Source organism: Cervus canadensis, chromosome 18, assembly GCF_019320065.1.
Source record: "Cervus canadensis isolate Bull #8, Minnesota chromosome 18, ASM1932006v1, whole genome shotgun sequence".
NCBI lineage: Eukaryota > Metazoa > Chordata > Mammalia > Artiodactyla > Cervidae > Cervus > Cervus canadensis.
The window spans coordinates 38,241,903-38,259,589 of NC_057403.1; the positions used below are offsets into that span (position 1 = coordinate 38,241,903).

The window sequence follows — 17,687 nt, forward strand, 5'->3', positions numbered from 1 at the left end:
TGACTCCAAAGCGCACACTGTCAGCCAGCACACTTCCTTAGAAGGTACCTACTAGATTAAATTACCAATTCAGAAATAAAGAGCTAGTGAATACAACTGTCTCTTTACCAATACCATCCCCCCCCACACACACCCCTATGTGAATATCCATGTGTCAAGATGTCTGTGCAGTAAAGGACTGCCACGTCACTCTAGTACCTGTTTGCAATGGAAGAAACATTTTCAGAAAGTAATTCATCCTCTCATGCTGCTGGAGATCTGAGCTGATTCAGTCTCTCCTGGTAGGTCCCCAAGTGATAGGAGGCCATGGGACTATTAGGGAGTTAAGAGTTCTTATTTCCTAGGGAGTGTGGTCACTTGATTTGGGAGAAACCAAACCGTGCCTTTGGATGGATGTGGAGCCCAGCAGGCACTTGCAGGGGAAGCTGCTGGCTGAAAGCCAATGGGCAGAGCGCCTGGCCCCTCTACATCCCAGGGGGAGCAGGCTTCCCTAATCCCGGGGATGATATCATTGTGGACAGAGCTTTTCCGTAAGAGGCAGTTCCAAAGGTTCCCACTCTTGTCTTCTCCAGGGATCCTTTTTACTATATATATGTATATATCCTCTAAATGGGCCCCATGTTTTGATGGAGCCAATTGGTTAAACTATACTAAGAATTCATTTTTTTACTTAATAAACAAACACCTGTCTTTGGAGAGCCCAAGCTCAGAAATCCAGTTCCTGAGTGCTAATATTGACTCTCCCACTTCCTGGCAGTGTAGCTTTGGGCAAAGCACTTCACCTCTCAACTTCAGTGTCTTCCTGGGGAAAGCAGAGTAAGAACACTTTACCTGCTATGAGGACTGGGGTTATGTACAGACAGTCCCTGGCATGAGGTATGTGGCTGCAAAATGTTCATTCTGCTGCCTGAGGCGGGTGGGAGGGAGGGGCCATCACTGCTGCTGACCTCGGAATCCCTCTCCAGGTGACTTCTTCCAGCTCAGTCTGTCCTGGTGTGAACCCTATGCTGGCCTGACACCCACTCCCAGTCCCCATAGAAACCCAAGTCAAGAGTTCTGATGGGGGAAGTGAAAGTAGAACTGCCCTCTAGAACTGGTGTGGCAGGCTGCTTGGGGAACTGTGATTTCACACCAGAAAATTCACAAAGCATCTCAGGGCCTGGGATCTGTGCTTTCTAAAAATACATGTGTGTACTTATGTCTGTGTTCGTTTCTGCGGGTGTGCACTGTGGCTGTGTGTGAGTGGGGAGGAGGATACAGTGCTCTGACAGGTCATCTCTTGTACCACTTCCAGAGAGGCAGAATGGATCAGGTCATTTGCTGAAATGTCTTTGGTAGCTCCCAGTACCCTCAGGAAAATGCCCAAGCCCCTGCCCCAGCCTCCACAGGTCCAGCCTCTGTTTCCCTTTCTAGTGAGCTGGCGTAGAGTAGGCAGTTAGTAAATGCACAATGAATGTATACATTCTATATGGCTACCCTGGTGGCATCTGATGCCACAAAGGGTGCTGACCACCCCCATGCTTCAAGGAATCGTCCCCAAGGTGACATGTCTATCAGAGGTCCCCTGTACCCCCTCTTTCCTCTCACTGGGCATTGTGACTATGAGATTAAGACTGGGGTTTTCACAGGGCATGGGGAGGTGGGAGATGACCTCCCAGGGCAGGGGCCACAAAGAATCCCTGCATTACATATGGTTTTCCATGGTCAGTTTGGGTGGGTGGTGGAAATTGTGTAAGTTCCCAGGGGGCTAGGAGATTGGCAAGGGGCTGGCAGGTTTTGCCACCGGTCAAGTAGACATTTCTGTAAATGGAGATAATCTGGGCACTCCAGCTTTCAGGGTGGCTCATGTTCACCAGGCACCTCCACGTGCCAGTTAATATCACCGAAATTACTGCAACAGGTCTCCTGAAGTAGGTAACATTTTCATACTGCAAATAAGAAAACTCATACGCTCGTGACATAACCCACCCAAAGTCACAGAGAAGAGATGGAGAGAGAGAAATGCAGAGAGGGACCTTGTTACCTCGCGGTTACTGCCAGGGACACCCCACACCACAGATCTGACACCCAGGTCACGTCTTCCCTCGCGCCCGTCTCACTCAGCGCCCAGCATCTGAGTCGAGGCGCGTCCCTGCCTGTGACTCATCTCCGACTGGATTGCGGGCAGGCGGGCGGCCGGCAGACTGCAGTTTTCCAGGTTCTGAAGTGGCTGAATGGTGGGCGGTAAGTCCACGTCACTCCCACTTCTCTTCGCGTCCCTGCTCCCAGAATCCCTCCGCTCCGTGGCTCACCGTGACACTCCGATCTCGATCAGCGAGCTTGTGGTTAAGGGGACCGGCTCCGTCTCCCTGGCAGAAGCAGCCGGGTAACTGCGCGAGACGGGATGGTTCGCGCATGCGCAGCAGAGGCAGCCATACTGGAGGGTTGCGCTTCGCCAGGGTCCGTGGTGAACTGGGCAGGGCCACACAGTGGCTGGCCTGGGGGATGGGCCACGTCTTTGCGATGCGTGCTCAAACCACTGGATCTCAAAACAAACCGCCATTTTACACAGAAAGGAGTCTCAGAAATGAGGGGGGCTGGTCTTGAAGTGTGAGACCCAGCTGATGGTCCCTCTAATGGAGAAAAAAATTCCATGGCAAATGCAGATAGATGTCATTACAGGTAATACCTCAGAGATAACTGGTTTGGTGGTCCGCGAGATTCCAGATCACCACAGTAAAGCGAGTCATTCAGTTTTTTTGGTGTCCCAGTGCGTATCAAAATTAGGTTTACATTATCCTGCAGTCTATGAAGTTTGCAGTAGCCGTTTGTGTAAAAAACACTGTACATACCTTACTTTAAAAATGCGTTATTGCTAAACAATGGTAACCATCCTTTGAGCCTTCAGCAAGTGGTAATCTTACTGTGTTGTGTGCTCAGTTACTCAGTGGTGTCTGACTGTTTGCAACAGGGATTGTAGCTCGCCAGGCTCCTTTGTCTATGGAATCTTCCAGGCAAGAATACTGGAGTGGGTTGCCATTTCCTCCTCCAGGGCATCTTCCCCACCCAGAGATCAAATCCATGTCCCTTGTGTCTCCTGTGTTGGCCGGCAGATTCTTTACCACTGTGCCACCTGGGAAGCCCCTTATTGCAATAGCAACATCAAAAATCACTGATCACAGGTCACTATAGCAAATATAACAAGAAAAAATTTTTGAAATGTGAGAATTACCAAAATGTGACACAAGAGACATGAAGTGAGCAAATGCAGTTGGAAAAATGGCGCTGATAGACTTGCTTGGTTCAAGACTGTCCCAAACCTTCAGTTGGTAAAAATAAGCAATATCTGTGAAGCACCATAAAACAAGGTGTGCCTGTAAACATTTGTCATGTGATCAAATGAAGACACAGATGAACTCAGGAGTGGAGGAGAAAAAGAGTGAGAGGATGATAACAGAGAGGCTGGCAGAGTACACATAGATTTGCAAGCAAGTAACTTGGTACTGATTTTAGAAGAGAGATCCAGGATGTTTGGCAGCCCTGGCAGCAAAGAGGCCTTCTGCCTCCATGCAACATCTGGCCACATGTGTGCTATCCTGGGTTGGTCAGGAAATGCCTGGAGCTTACAGGGTCTCCATGTTGCCTTAGTTTACCTGGAGTAGCGCTTTGTTGGATCAGCTGCCTTCCCCACTGCCACCAGCGCCCAACCTCTAAGAATGGATTCACTAACTACATAAACCAGTCCATTTGCAAACCAGCAAGTAGGTCATGACCAAGGATGTAGAGAAGACTCATTCAAGGCCTAGACAACACCAGTAAGGATATAGAAAAACATTATTACAGCAGCGACCCCAGTGTCCAATAACAGAGGACAGGCTGAGAAAATTTTGGCATATGCTTATAATGGAATATTATATAGCCATGGAGTCATGCTTTAAAGAAATTTTAATAATATAAAGACTTTCACTTTAATGTCAATGGTGAGGGGATGTCACCAAGTAAGCTGGTTATATAACTGCTGACAACATGATCCCTTATTTTCTAAGGGAAAAAATGAGAGAAAATATTCACACACAGAAAAAGATGAAAAGGAAATAGACTGAAGTATCCAGTCATGTGGATATCCATACTCTGGACAGTGGTGGGATTGAGGAGGCTTGTTGTGTTCTTTTGTTTTTTACAAATGATTTTCTGTAACAAAGAGTAAGTGAATAAATCAGTGATAGTTAACTCATTGGAAATTTTAAATGCTAATTTAATTGCCTTTGAGCATGCCATTTGTTGTTGCAAAGATTAAAAAAAATTAACTTGTCTTTCAACTTACTGATAAGGAGCTTTATTAACATGTTAGGAAAGTAATCTCCAACTGGTTTTAACCTTCATCACATTTTCCCTGGCACTTGAGCAGGTCCTATTTGCCAGAATTTTGAGGGAAGTTTCTGCCATGAACCTTAAGGTTTTATTTTCAGGCAAGCTATACATTTGGCAAAAATAATAACAATAATAGACCTTATGTTTGTAAAACACTTTATAATTTGCAGAGCATATGAAGTGCTGGTGGTTGTTTTTGTCTCTGGGGATATGAGAGTAAGCAAAATGGTTAAAAGTCCCTGCCTTTGGGGAGTTTACATTATATGGATGAGGGCAGACAATAAACAGATGAATAAGATATATAAATGTTAGGGGTGATAGGGCTATGGAGAAAAATGGAGAGGAAGGATAGGGAATAAATGGGGGGAGTTGTTCTTTTAAATCAGTTTGATACTGTTTGAATATAAAAACATGAAGGTGTCTCAAAAAATTGCCCATGGGCAATTAACACAGATGTCCAATGATTGGAGATACCCAGGGAGGAAACATTCCAGTAACTAATTACATATTATCTAAAATACAGTGTGCTAATGATCAATTTTACAAACTTATAAAATTATGATGAGTCATAGTGATGTTTTAAGTTTCCTATACCTAGCAAAGTTAGTCCTTAACTTTGGAGTCCACTGAGTCCTAAGCCTCAGTGTTCTCATCTATAAAATAGGGACAATTATAGTACCTAGATCAGAGGGCTGTTGTCAGAATCCAAAGGGAAAATACTTATGGTTGGGAAACAGCATGTGTTCAATGCATGTTCTTAATGCAGACATAGCAAGGCCATTGCAAGGGGTCTAGAGTATTTGTTGCCATTTTCAAGAGGAAATGGAGGCTCTGAAGGGTGACTCTCCTGCCTAGAATCACATGCCATAAACCCAGGTAGTCCAGCTCCAAGAAGCTGTGCTCTCAGACACAATTCTCCTTTGTGCCAAGGGGCTTCAGAAGCCCTCCTGGTTTTCAGGAAGCTTCAGGAGGGTGAAAGCCCTCTCCCTTTAGGAGGCTGAGAGCCGACTGCCACCTTCCCACACCTTGTGCTCTGAGCACTTCCAGGGCACAGGCTTCAGGTAACAGGCATCTGAATGTGTCTAACTAATGACTCCCCAAGACTGGAGGAGGTGCCTGTATCCCCATCACGCTGATGCCTGGCTATGCTCCAAATACTGTGTGAACTAGGGGACACAAACCTCCTAATTAGTTTCTGATTAACTCCTTTGGGAAGAAGAGGTGAGAGTTATGGAAGATGCAAGGTGTGACACCCTGGTGGGTGAATGAGGGAGGGGAGTAGGCTGTAGAGGAAGAAGAGGACAGAGGGGGTTTCTGTGTAGTAAGAGCTTCGAGGAGGCAGCCCATTCTGTGTGTCCCACCAGGCAACATGTGGACAGACTGCCCCCCAACATTCCCTTCTGTTCTGGCAGCAGGGGCACTGGTGAGTAGGACTAATACAGGTGTCCATAAGTGGTGGAATTTGTTTTCTTCCTAACACCTGGAGCACCTTCAACCCTCCATGCCACCCCAGGGATTCCAGCATCCTCCCCTAGCTCCTGGGCCTCCCGGGTGCCTCCCGGGTTCTGCCCTGGGTCTGAAGTGTCTGCTGCACAGACTGGGCAGATCTCTTCCTGGAGACCTTCCAGCTCTGAACTTCTAACCTATCAAAGTCATTCACGGGCCCCGCTTCCTCCCCGAGGCTCATCACTTCTGGTGCCTCGTGGCTCAGTCGCCTGGATGAACATACCAGTCCACACAGCCTCAGGGTTGGGACCCCCTCCGACTTCCCGCTGTCTCCTTGCCCTAGTAGCTGCTCCCTCTGCTGCTCTTCACTGCCTGTCTGAACTGTCACCACTGGAACATCCAAGCCACCTGACTGTCTGATTGCGCCTCAGGGAAAGCAGTCTTCCCTAGGCCCAAACCCAGGAGGGGAGGGAGGTGTGAATTCCCTTGCACAGAGTGTGAGAAGGACGTGGGGAGCCCTCTGCCTGGGGGACAGACCTCAAACTAGGGCCAAAGAAAGAGTGGGTTACATAGTCTTTCTCAACTGGGATGGAGATGATAGGTAGGAGGAGGCCAGTGCCTGCTGGGAAGCAGAGCATCCAGGGAGGAGGGAACAGTGAGAAAGGGCCCTAAGGAGAGGGTTCTGCCATTGCAATATGTGTCAACAAGGCCTTAGGGGATTCAAGACTTCCTCGGAGCAGGGTTGAGAAGGGGTGGTGTCCCTACCACCTGAGAGGACCTTGCTCTGCCTTAGCATCCACTGGTGCTGGACACCTCACAGAATGTCACCTGTGGTCAGCCTGAATTGACAGCTAGCTGTGTGCCAACCACTATGCTAGCCCTGCACCCGTTCCCAGGCATCGCCTCATTTATTCCCTCCAATCCACCCACCTTCCCCATGTTTCAGATAGGGAAACTGAGGCTCAGAGAGGTTAAGTATCTTGCCTAATGCCACACAGCTAGAAAGTCAGCCAAGCCCACCCTCTGGTTCGGAAGCCCTTGAACACGTTGCTCACAACAGAATCCTACGTACATGTCAGCAGAGCAACTGAGGCACAAAGAGGTGAAGCCACTTGTTCCAGTAGAGCAGTCAGGATGTTTGTGGAGAGTCAGGAGGGGCTTGCTCACAGGCAGGCGCCTGTGGGACTGTGTGAAATCAAGACCAAGGACCAAGCTCCTGGAGCCCCCGCGGCTGACACCTGTCACTCGTGCCCTCCTCTTCCCAGCCTGGGCCTGGCTCTCCCCGCCGGCACGGCGCGTGGGATCATCAGGAGGGCAGCCCTGGATCCTCCGCGAGCCAGCCTCACGACCGCCTGGCCGATGGGGAGAGGGGAAGGGCTGTGCGAGTCAGCCGTGGAGCGGGTGGGCACTAACCAACTTCCGAGGGCGCGCGGGGAGGGGCGGCTATACCGCTTGGCGCTGCGCAGCCAGCTAGAGCAGCCGCCTCGGACTCAGCCTCAGTTACCGCGCCAGGGAAAGTCTGACCCAGAGCTGGAGAAGGTGCAGTGTGGACACCTCTTCTCCCACTGATGGTACTGAGATAGACCAGCGCGGCAGGCAGGCACTGAAGCGGGGGCATGGCCCTAGTGACCCGCCCGTTGGAGGGTCAAACTTCCCTGCTCGAGGGTCGCGGGTGGCTTCTAGCTTCAAACTCTTCAAGCCTGGAGCCCCTTTCCTCTTCCACCCCAGCCATAAGTGCGTCCTGGTTCCCCCTTCTTGGGTAGGTTGTTTAGGGGTCCGGGAAACCAAGAGCGCGGGGTCGTGGAGACTGATTTTTTGCCCCCTGCATAGGGTGGATGTTGGTGTGGGACTCCAGTCAGGCAAGAATCGGGGAGTGCTCTCCATCCCGGGGCCTGATGGCATGTTCAGGGGCAGCCACGGTCGGCGCGGGTCCCGGTGGCCCGCCCGGGGGCGCGGGGGTCGGGGCAGGGATCCGCGGGAGAGCGGGGATCCCGTTCGAAGCGCGCTGCGGTTCCTCCCCGGGACAGCGTTGAGCGCCCCCGGGGTGTGTGCGTGCGCTGGGGCCGCCGCAGAGCGCGGGGGAGGGGGCCGGGACCCCCTCCCCGCCCCTCCCCAGCGCCGCCCCCGGCCCCACGCCCCTTACTCGGCTTGGCTGCCTCGCTCCGCTCCGTGCGCCGCACTGCCGGCTCCAGCTTCGGCTCCAGCTCGGGTTCCCGCTCTGGCTCAACTCCCGCTCGCGTTCCGGTTCCCGCTCGGATGCTGCTGCGCTCGGGCTCGGGCGTCGCGGGGGGCGCGTCTTTCCGCCACGGCCTGCCGGGCGTGCAGGGGCGGGGCGGGGCGGGGCCCGGCCGAGCCGACCCGGGCCCGCGATCCCCGGCCGAGGCGGTGGCGGCGGCGGCGGCAGTGGCTTCCCAGTGCCGGCCCTGCCTTGCAGCAGCCCCTCCCGGCCCTCCGCCGGCCCCGCGCAGCCGCCCACGCCACGGCCGCCCGCTCCCGCCGCCCTGCGCCGCGACTCCGGGGCCTCAGCAGCGCCGGGCCGCCGCCCGGGTCATTCCTGAGCTGAGGGGAAGCGGCGGAGGGGGAGGGCCGAGCCGCGCCCCTCTGCGCACTGCCAGCCCGACACCCACACAGCGGCAGGCGGGGCGCACGGCCAGGAGGCCGAGAGAAGCTGGGAGGCCAGCGCGCCAGACGTGTGAGGACAGACGGACAGACCTGTGTAGAGTGTGACATACAGACAGGCGGGAGCAGAGGCGCGGACATACAAACCTGCAGAAGAGAGCAGATAACCAATATGAGCAGGGAAGGGTGTCCAGACGGGTTTCCAGAGGCCAGCCTGGGCCCCGGGGAAGGGGAGCCCTGTCATGGCCACCGGGCGAAGCAGACAAGCCTGGCAGGGCCTCCTGCTCCCAATTGCCCGCCGGTGATTCTTGGGTGTTCCGGAGTGTCAGCTAGGCCGGGCTGAAGCGTTCCTCTCCTGAGCGACCAGCTTGCCTGTTTCCTGTTCCCCTCGCCCAACCCTGTGCCCTCTCACCCCGCCATACCCAAACCTTGGGCATAGAGCTTGACCCCGACCCTGGAGCCTGACTCAGGGAGGGGCTCCTGGCCTTCCTGCTCTGTCCCAACTCTGGTTAGGGTCCGTGGACCAGCCCCGTTCCCCAGACCTCCCTTTCTTTATTACAATAGATCTCCTGATAATTGCACCCCTGCTAGTCTGGGTGCTTCTCAGTTATTTGTGGAATCATTGAATCTCCTCTGCTTAGCTGGGAGGGCTTCCCAGGTGGCTCAGTGGGTAAAGAACCTGCCTGCAGTGCAGGAGATGCAGGAGATGCGGGTTCGATTCTTGGGTCAGGAAGATCCCCTGGAGGAGGGCATGGCAACCCACGCCAGTATTCTTGCCTGGAGAATCCCATGGACAGAAAAGCCTGGTGTGCTACAGTCCGTGGAGTTGCAAAGTGTTGGACATGATGGAAGTGACTGAGCACTCCCACAGTTAACCGGGAGCCTCAGGAGGGAGAGACCCTTGGGGGCCTGCCCAGAGCATGCACTCTAAATCTGATGAATTAATTGATGAAATACTTTATTGACAGTTCTCCTAACCCCCATTTCCTTGATGGTCATGTTACCAAAAATGAAACATGAGGATAAGGAGCTGCAGATGTTGATGATAAAATGTGGGGAAGGAGAGGAGCCAGAGGGATGGGGTGGAGGAGAGGCCAGGCAGCCATTGGCACTGAGTGGAGGGTAGGGGCAGAGCAGGCTCTGGTTGAGAAAACAAACCTCCCTCCACCCCAGCTCTGCCAGTCACTATATCTTGGGCTTCCCTGGGTGGTGGCAGAGGGACCTGCATGGTCTAGAGCCTTGGTGACTGAGGCTCTTCCCAGCTCCCTTTGCTAACTGTTTATTCCGGGCTCTGACTCCTGCACTGTGTACCCTATCGCCCTAGACTGAAGGAGATGGAGGGACCCAGGCTGGAGGATTCCACCTCCATCCAGAACTGTTGGGGGCGGGGCAGAATATAGGGAAACATCTCCCAGTCCTAAGAAATAGAACCTGAGAGGTTCAACCTCACGCATTTATTTTATGGATGAACAATTAAAGGACTAGAGAAAGGAGGGGACAGACCAGCTAGGGTCGGTGGTTCTAGGGCTGCCAGGCCAGGGCTCTGCCCCCTGCACCACCCTGCTAAAGATGACCTTGACCGTCTTGAGTAGACACCTGCTGATCCATGCAGGATGGATATTCTGGTTGTTGAGTGGTTTTACCTTTAATCTGTCCCCTTTGGCGAGACTGTGCTGCTGCTAAGTCGTGTCCGACTCTGTGTGACCCCATAGATAGCAGCCCACCAGGCTCCTCTGTCCCTGGGATTCTCCAGGCAAGAATACTGGAGTGGGTTGCCATTTCCTTCTCCCATTGGCAAGATTGTGTGTATGTGTATTTTGTGGGGCCCTTGTGGAAGGCCCTAGCTGAAAAAGAGTTCATTCCCTCCTACCCCATTTGAACATTGCTGAGCTGACAGATCTGACTTGTTCTTTGCACTGGAACGCAGAATGGTTTCCACTGGGCATGTGGTGTTGGGGTTTAGCTTCAGGCTTGTGTTGATCTGCCTATCCACACACATGTTCATGTAGGACACTTGGGAAACTTGAAAAAGTGAAAAAAGAACACAAATACTGATCACTATTAATGTTGAGGTTTCTTTTTCTTCCTTTTAAATCTCACGACTCTACAAGTGTCCTTAATGGAGTGAGCTTGCTCACCCTTTTCTCCTACATCACAGTTTTCATGGCTGCCTAGCGCTGTGTCAGATGGCTTTACTGTATTTTATTGGGTTGTCCAAAAGGTGCACTTGGGTTCTCCTATAAGATGTTACGGAAATACCATCCAGTATTGAATCAGTTCTCTACTGCTGGGTGTTCAGTTTTAAGATTTTCACACTTCCAGACAACACCACAGTGAACATCCTTGTGGGTAAGTTTGTGCGTGTCTGTGATTATTCTTGACTTCAATGGGTATGTCCATATATTCTTGAGGTTTTCTTCTGTATGGGGTCAGAGTCATAGGAGGGACATCTTCTGGACACCAGGGAAGCACACTGTTGTTCAGTGTCTGTTACACCAAGGGCAGAGTAGCAACACTGGAGGAAGGAGCTGGGAGGGGTCATGCAGTTCCATCTCAGGACAGTGAGGTGCCTCGGGAGTCCGGTGCCAGGCTGTGGGGACCTGCCCTAGAGTGTGCTCTCTTATCCCCATCACTCCTAGGTTTGGCCAACTTATCCATTCTAATGTTGGGAGGAGTCTTCTGATGTTTAATACTAAGGGTCAGTTCAGTTCAGCCCCTCAGTCGTGTCCGACTCTTGGCGACCCCATGGCCTGCAGCACACCAGGCCTCCCTGTCCATCACCAGCTCCTGGAGTCACAGGCTCAGTATTTGTGGCTCACAGGCTTAGTTGCTTCGAGGCATGTGGGATCTTCCTGGATCACGGATTGAACCCGTGTCTCTTGCATTGGCAGGCAGATTCTTTACTACTGAGCCACTAGGGAAGCAGCCCCCTCCCCCGCCACCCCTGCCACCAGCTTTAAAAAGATCTTTTTCTCTCCCTCTGATTTTGCTAATGGTCTCCTTGAACATGTTAAGGGAGATGAAGGAAAAGAAGAGGGCTTGATTCTTGCTTGGTGGGGTGTGGGGCCCAGGAGTGCAGCCCCCCAAGGCTGACTAGCTCAGAAGTGGTGCTGAAGCAGAGGGTGGAAGCAGGGGCGGGGCAGGGCGGGCACAGAAACACCTGTGAAGTCCTAGGCAGCGCCTCCTGGAGCTGCTCTCTGCTGAGAGCTTGGAGGATTTTGTGCTCACATCCCACTTTACGGGTGAGGAGACTGAGAACCACCAAATGTAAGTGATTTTCCAGAGATGCACACTTGCTTAAGCCATGCCAGGTAAGATGATGAGACACTTCAAAACAGCAGAAAAGATTAGCAGGTGTCCTTCTAATTGACTGTTAGGTGTTACCTGGCACATGATTGTCTGTTTTTCTAGGGCTTCCCTGATGGCTCAGTGGTGAAGAATCCGCCTGCCAAGGGGGAAACGTGGGTTTGATCCCTGGCTTGGGAAGGTCCCCTGGAGAAGGAAATGGCAACCTGCTCCTGGATTCTTGCCTGGAAAATCCCATGGACAGAGGAGCCTGGTGGGCTAGTCGATGGGATCACAAAGACTTAGCGACTAAACAACAACAAACAGCAATAGGAATTTGTAGCTTTCATGGTCTCGGAGCTGTTTAATTACTTTGGAAGTTGTAGGAACCTGACTCTTTCATGCTCCTCGTATTTTTCACACCTTTTCTCTCTGATGGGACACTGTTCCTGTCTCTTGAGATGCAAATACATTTTATCAGGTGAGGTCAGTGGAGATCTTGTGAGAGGAGGCTAAGAGCGATGCTTGTGGCTGTGCTTCAGATTTTCCTTTAAATTGTGTAAAATGTCTTTTTTTCCCCCCTCATTAATTAATGAGTTAAAAATGAAATCTTTGACCTGTGCAGTTCATTTTATATTTGTATAACAGTTTTGATTTTATATTTTAAGAAACGCAAACAGTAGTAAGCTTGTGACTGTATCCAGATGGATCTGTTTTACATCAGAGCTTAGCCTTTCATTGGAGATTTCAGACCCAAAGCCCTCAGAAGAGAAGGGAGTTAGTGTGGGCTGGGTGAGTCCTAGAGGGCTTTCTGGAAGACGGAGGAGGAGGGTTTGGAGGGGGGGTAGGACTTAGAGAGGAACACCTGGAGACTGAAGGCTTTCCAGAATGGGGGGCGGCAGGGCCTGCAGTCGGGAAGGGGTATGGAGGCTTGGTGAGGAGGCCTTTCTGAATGAAGGGTGGGTTCTGGGGTGCCAGGTGCCAGATGGAGAATGGAGGTGAGATTCCGGGTAAAGGAGGCTGCCTCTGATGCTCTAGGCAGCGGGGAGCCGCTGTGACTCTTGAGGGAGGAGGGGACTTGATGAAGTGGACCTATTAAGAGGGCTGGCCTCAGGGTTCCTAAACCCTTTTGGCCCCCTACACCCTTTCTCCTAGGTGGAGGGCTGGGGCAGACTGCTCCTCACTGTCTCCTGTTAGTAGGGAGGCCACCCTTCTAGGACCCTGATGGGTCACCCTTCCAGAGACCCAGCTCGGGGAGCCTACTTCTGGGCCTGCTTGAAGATCTGTATTCGGGACAGGGCTTATTTCAGGGTCAGCTGGTTGAGAGGTGAGTAGGGTCTGTATGTAAACCTTTCTGCCGCTGTTTCCAACCAGTCATGAGATGTCCTCCCAGCGACCAGACCCTCTGTCAACCACTCTGTGTGAATTGTTTATTTCTATCCTCATGGTTTCCTGTAGAGGGGGTGATACTTTCTCCATTTTTCTTTGTGCAGCAAGGAGTTTTTGGAGGCTGAATAACTTGTTCATTGTCACATGGCTAATTAGAGGCAGAACCCAGATTTACACACGAGCCTGCTCGATCCCAAGACAAAACCAGAACGGTCAATGGTCTCTCCTTTGTGGGGCTCACGGTGTAGAGGAGGGAGCAGACACTAACCAAGGCGTGGTGGATAAATGTAAACTTGCCACGATGAGACACGCCACAAGTTTGGGAAGCATGTGAGTGAGTGTTACAGGAGGTCTGACCTTGTCAGGGTGGGGGAGGAGACAGGAGAAGTGGGCTGGGGCCAGGACTGCCTTTGATCTTGAGAGCTGTGGAGGGCGTAAGAGTGTCTTAAACAACATTGGACTTACTGTTGTGGTTGTTCAATCATCTAAATCGTGTCTGACTCTTTGCGACCCCATGGACTGTAGCGAGCCAGGCTTCCCTTCCCTGTCCTTCCCTTCCTTCTGGAGTTTTCTCAAACTCATGTCCATCGAGTCGGTGCTGCCATCCAACCATCTCATCCTCTGTCATCCCCTTCTGCTCCTGCCCTCAATCTTTTCCAGCATCAGGATCTTTTCCAGTGAGTTGGCTCTTTGCATCAGGTGGGCAAATTATTGGAGCTTCAGCATCAGTCCTTGCGATGAATATTCACGGTTGATTTCCTTTAAGATTGACTGTTTTGATCTCCTTGCAGTCTGAGGGACTCTCAAGAGTCTTCTCTAGCACCACAATTAAAAACGTCACTCTTTGGTGCTCAGGCTTTTTTTATGGTCCAGCTCTCTGACATCTGTACATGACTACTGGAAAAACCAAAGGTCTGATTAGGCAGACCTTTGTTGGCAAAGTGATGTCTCTGCTTGAATGAGTGGTGGTGGCATAATTAGACCTGCGTTTTGAAAAGACAGTTTTACTGGTAGTGCTGAGATGGTTGGGGGCAAGACAGAATGGAGGCAAGGAGGCTGAGAAATGGTGATCACACTAGCCTAGGAGAGGAGCAATGGTGCCCTTGGAGGTGGAGAGATGGATTGGAGATAAATGTGGAAGGTAAAATCAGTAAGACTTGGTGATGTCCTGGGTGTGGGGGTTGAGGGAGCAGGTGGAGTGAGGATGATGCCTAGATTTCTGTTTGGTGCAGCAGGGTGGATAGATTCACTGAGGAGCAGAGCACTGGAAGGGAATCAAGTTTGGGGAAGAATAATATGAGTTTGATTTTATACGTGTTGAATTTCAGGAGTTGCTGGCATGCAGCAGAACTCTGAGGAGTCTAGATGGAAAGATAACCTAAGGACTTAGATGTGCAGGCATTAGAATTGATTGATTCATCCGTCTGTCCATCCATTCATCTATCCTCCCATGAATTCATGTGTTCTTTCTCCCATCCTGCGGTCATCTGTTGATGCACTTGTTTGCCCATCTGTCCTCTCACTGTTCTACCTCTCCCAACTCCTGTCTTCCCAGTCCATCCACCCATCCATCCCCTGAACATGTCTTGGTGGTGTTAAGGAGAGATGAAGAAAGAGGCCTTGGTTCACGCTTGTTGAGGTGTGGGGAGAGTAGCAGGGCCCTCCTAAGGCCAACAGGCTCAGAGGCGGTGCTGAAGTGGAGGGAGGAAGCTCAGGAGGTGGAGAGATACCTATAAAACCTAGAGCAAGACCTTCTGAAGCTGCTCTCTGCTAGAAGCATGGAGGGGTTTGTGCTGTCATCCCACTTGGCTGATGAGGAGACTGAGGCCCTCTGAAATGAAGTGGGTTTCCAGAGATGCACTCCTGGTTAAGCCATGCCAGGTAAGATGATGAGACACTATGAAATAGACAGAGAAGGTTACCAGATGTCCCTCTCATTGACTGATGGGTGTTAACCTGTCACATGGTTTTATGTTTCTGTAGGTGTTTGTAGCTTTCATGGTCTCTGAGCTGTTTTGGTTATTTTGGAAATAGTAGAAAACTGATTGTGATGAAAACTATTGTAGTCCATTGAGATGCAACTGAATTTCTTCAGGTGAGGCCAGTTGGTATCTTGTGGGAGTGGGTAGGCTAAAAGCTGTAGTTGTGGCTGTACTTTGGATTTGACTTTAAATTGTGTATAATGTCTTATTGGTTCCCTAATTAGTTAATGAGTTAAATAAAATCACTGATGTGTATTCATGAGTTAAATGAAATCTTTGACATCTATCCATCCATCTAACCTTCCTGTCATCCATCCACCTCCCACACACCCACTTATTTTTCCTTATGTCCATTTACCCATCCATTTATCCTTACAGACTCCATTTATTCACCCATCTATTCATCTGTTTACCCCATTTGCACCCATCCATCCATACTTACTGATGCCTACTCCAGGCCCAGCATGTTGAAACAAAATAATGTAGAAAACCAGTTCCCTGCTCTTAAGGAGCCCACAATCCATCAGGAGAGGCAGGACAGTGGTCACAGAATGATATATTTTCTGTGCCAGATATGCACAGAGAAAGGGCATTTAACCCAATGTGAGGAAGTTAGAAATGCCTGCACTGTGCTTTTTGAATTGAGCTTAAAGTTTAATTAAGATTTCGCAAGATGGACAGGATTGGGTGATGTTCTAGGAGGGAGAATAGCTTGTGTGTGCAGTGATGATGTATCTGTCTAGAGACCAGTGTAATTCTAGAAACACAGGTAATTTGGAATATTGGGAGCATAGTTGAGTGTGAATGACTCATATACTATTTGAGAAGATTGGAATGCAGGTCTGGGGTGTTTTCCACACCAACAATTGATCCTCCAGCTCTCCGGACATCAAGCGGATGTCCAACAACTTAGTTCAACTCTTCAACTCCCCAGAGTTAGCACAGATTCCACGGCTTAAGGGCACAGCACAATAAGACTGCTCCCCACTTTAGTTATCAGTTGCAAAACTACCCTTTGCTTATAAATATAAAGTTCCCATGATCCTTTCCTTGGGCTCAGTAGTTGGCTCCAATGGCTTGAAGAACTCAGGGTAACACTTTACCTAGGTTTGTCAGTCTCTTACAAAATGCACAAGTCAGGAACAGCCGGAGGGAGAGATGTATAGCGAAAGGCGTGAAGGTGCGGAGTGGTGTGTGAGGCCTCTGTAACCTCTCTGGGAGTACCACCTCCCTGCACCTCGATGTGTTTGCCCACTGAGAAGTTCATCAAGTCTCATTGTTTTTGAGCTGAATCTCCAGCCCCTGCCCACTCCATCCCCTTGCTATAGTACAGTGAGTAGTTCCAGGGCTGGAACTTCCAGCCCTGTAATCACTTGGTATTTCTGGTGACCCTAACCATCCTGAGCTGTGTTAGGGCCCTCCTTGAAGTCACGCTACTAGCACAAACTCAGCTGTGATCAAAGGGCTTGGTATGATTAATAAAAGACACTCCTATCACTTAGGAAATTTCAAAAGGCTTAGGGTTTTTATTAAAAAACTAAGTATTATAGCAAAAGATGCTCATGTCACCCTTCACATTCAAGAAATTATGTGGTTTTCACTTGCTCTGTGCCAGGAAGCCAGGATAGAGACCAAATATATTTCTCATTATACTGCAGCTGGTCATAAAGGCCTTGGATAACAGACTAATGCCTTGAATAACAGGCTGAGGTCCCTCGGGGGCATGTAGGAGCTTACAGAGGGAGTGATGTGGTCAGGTATGTGTTTTAAAAAGATCTCTCTGGCTGTCTTGTAGAAGATGGGGTTGGCTATGTGTGTGCCGAGGAGATCAGATAGTCCAGTCTCTGTTGAATGAGGACTTTGCCCATGATGGGCTCTTGATCCAGCCCTTGGGGTGGCCTAACCACCATGTTTGGCCTGGCCCCAAACCTGATTCTCATTTCACTTACTCTGCCAAGGCTGAAGTCAAGGCAGCCAGGCTAAGGCTTGTGGCATGAGGAAGATTTAGATGTTCTGCATTTTCGAGGATGGCATGCAGAACCCCCCACCAAGGTCTTCAGTCTTATTGTGGTCCATCTCCATCTTTAAGGCTGCCTTGGACTTTTGTGAATTGCTCACTGGCTGATCTGTCAAGGTTACTAGGATCTCAGTTCCATGCCTCACTTTTTTGCCTCTACAGTTTGCATCCACAAAACCTATTAACGTCCCATCAGTCACACCGTGATGTTTCCTTTGGTCCCGTGAAATCTCCATCTCACCAGGCTGGCTAGTGACACATGACAGTGTTTAGCCCAGGTAGAGCTGCTCCTGGGAGTCAGAGATGGCCCTAGCCCTCAAAACACTTGCCAGTGGGTTGGAAGACTGATCTGGGGGTCCTGTTGATTTGGGCCGAGAAACACCAGCATATGGAATGAGAAACTGCTCAGGTTGAAGAATTGGGTCGACTTGTGTTTGTGTCTTTACCATTCACTGGATTGTGCCCTTAGGGAAGTTACTTCATTTCCTCTGAACTTCCTATGTAGTAAGGGAAAAATAATATTTACCTTTTCTTAGTCTGGATTTTTTTGGATAGCAATTAATACAACTGATGAGAACCAACTTGAGTCATTTTAAGCC

The 17,687-nt window shown here is 50.5% G+C and overlaps 1 protein-coding gene across 5 annotated transcripts in view; it reads right to left on the reverse strand.

Moving 5' to 3' along the window:
- Positions 1 to 8,068, reverse strand: part of BEAN1 (brain expressed associated with NEDD4 1) — a 38,297-nt gene extending 30,229 nt beyond the window's left edge. For 2 of the 5 annotated variants that reach the window (XM_043436561.1, XM_043436557.1), the window contains exon 1: positions 7,940 to 8,068. The gene's annotated coding sequence lies outside the window, so the exon portion shown is untranslated. Of the gene's footprint in view, positions 1 to 2,023; positions 7,913 to 7,939 lie in introns of those variants that run through there. The other 3 variants (XM_043436559.1, XM_043436560.1, XM_043436556.1) reach the window with 3 other exon arrangements.
- Between the last annotated feature and the right edge of the window lie 9,619 nt (positions 8,069 to 17,687).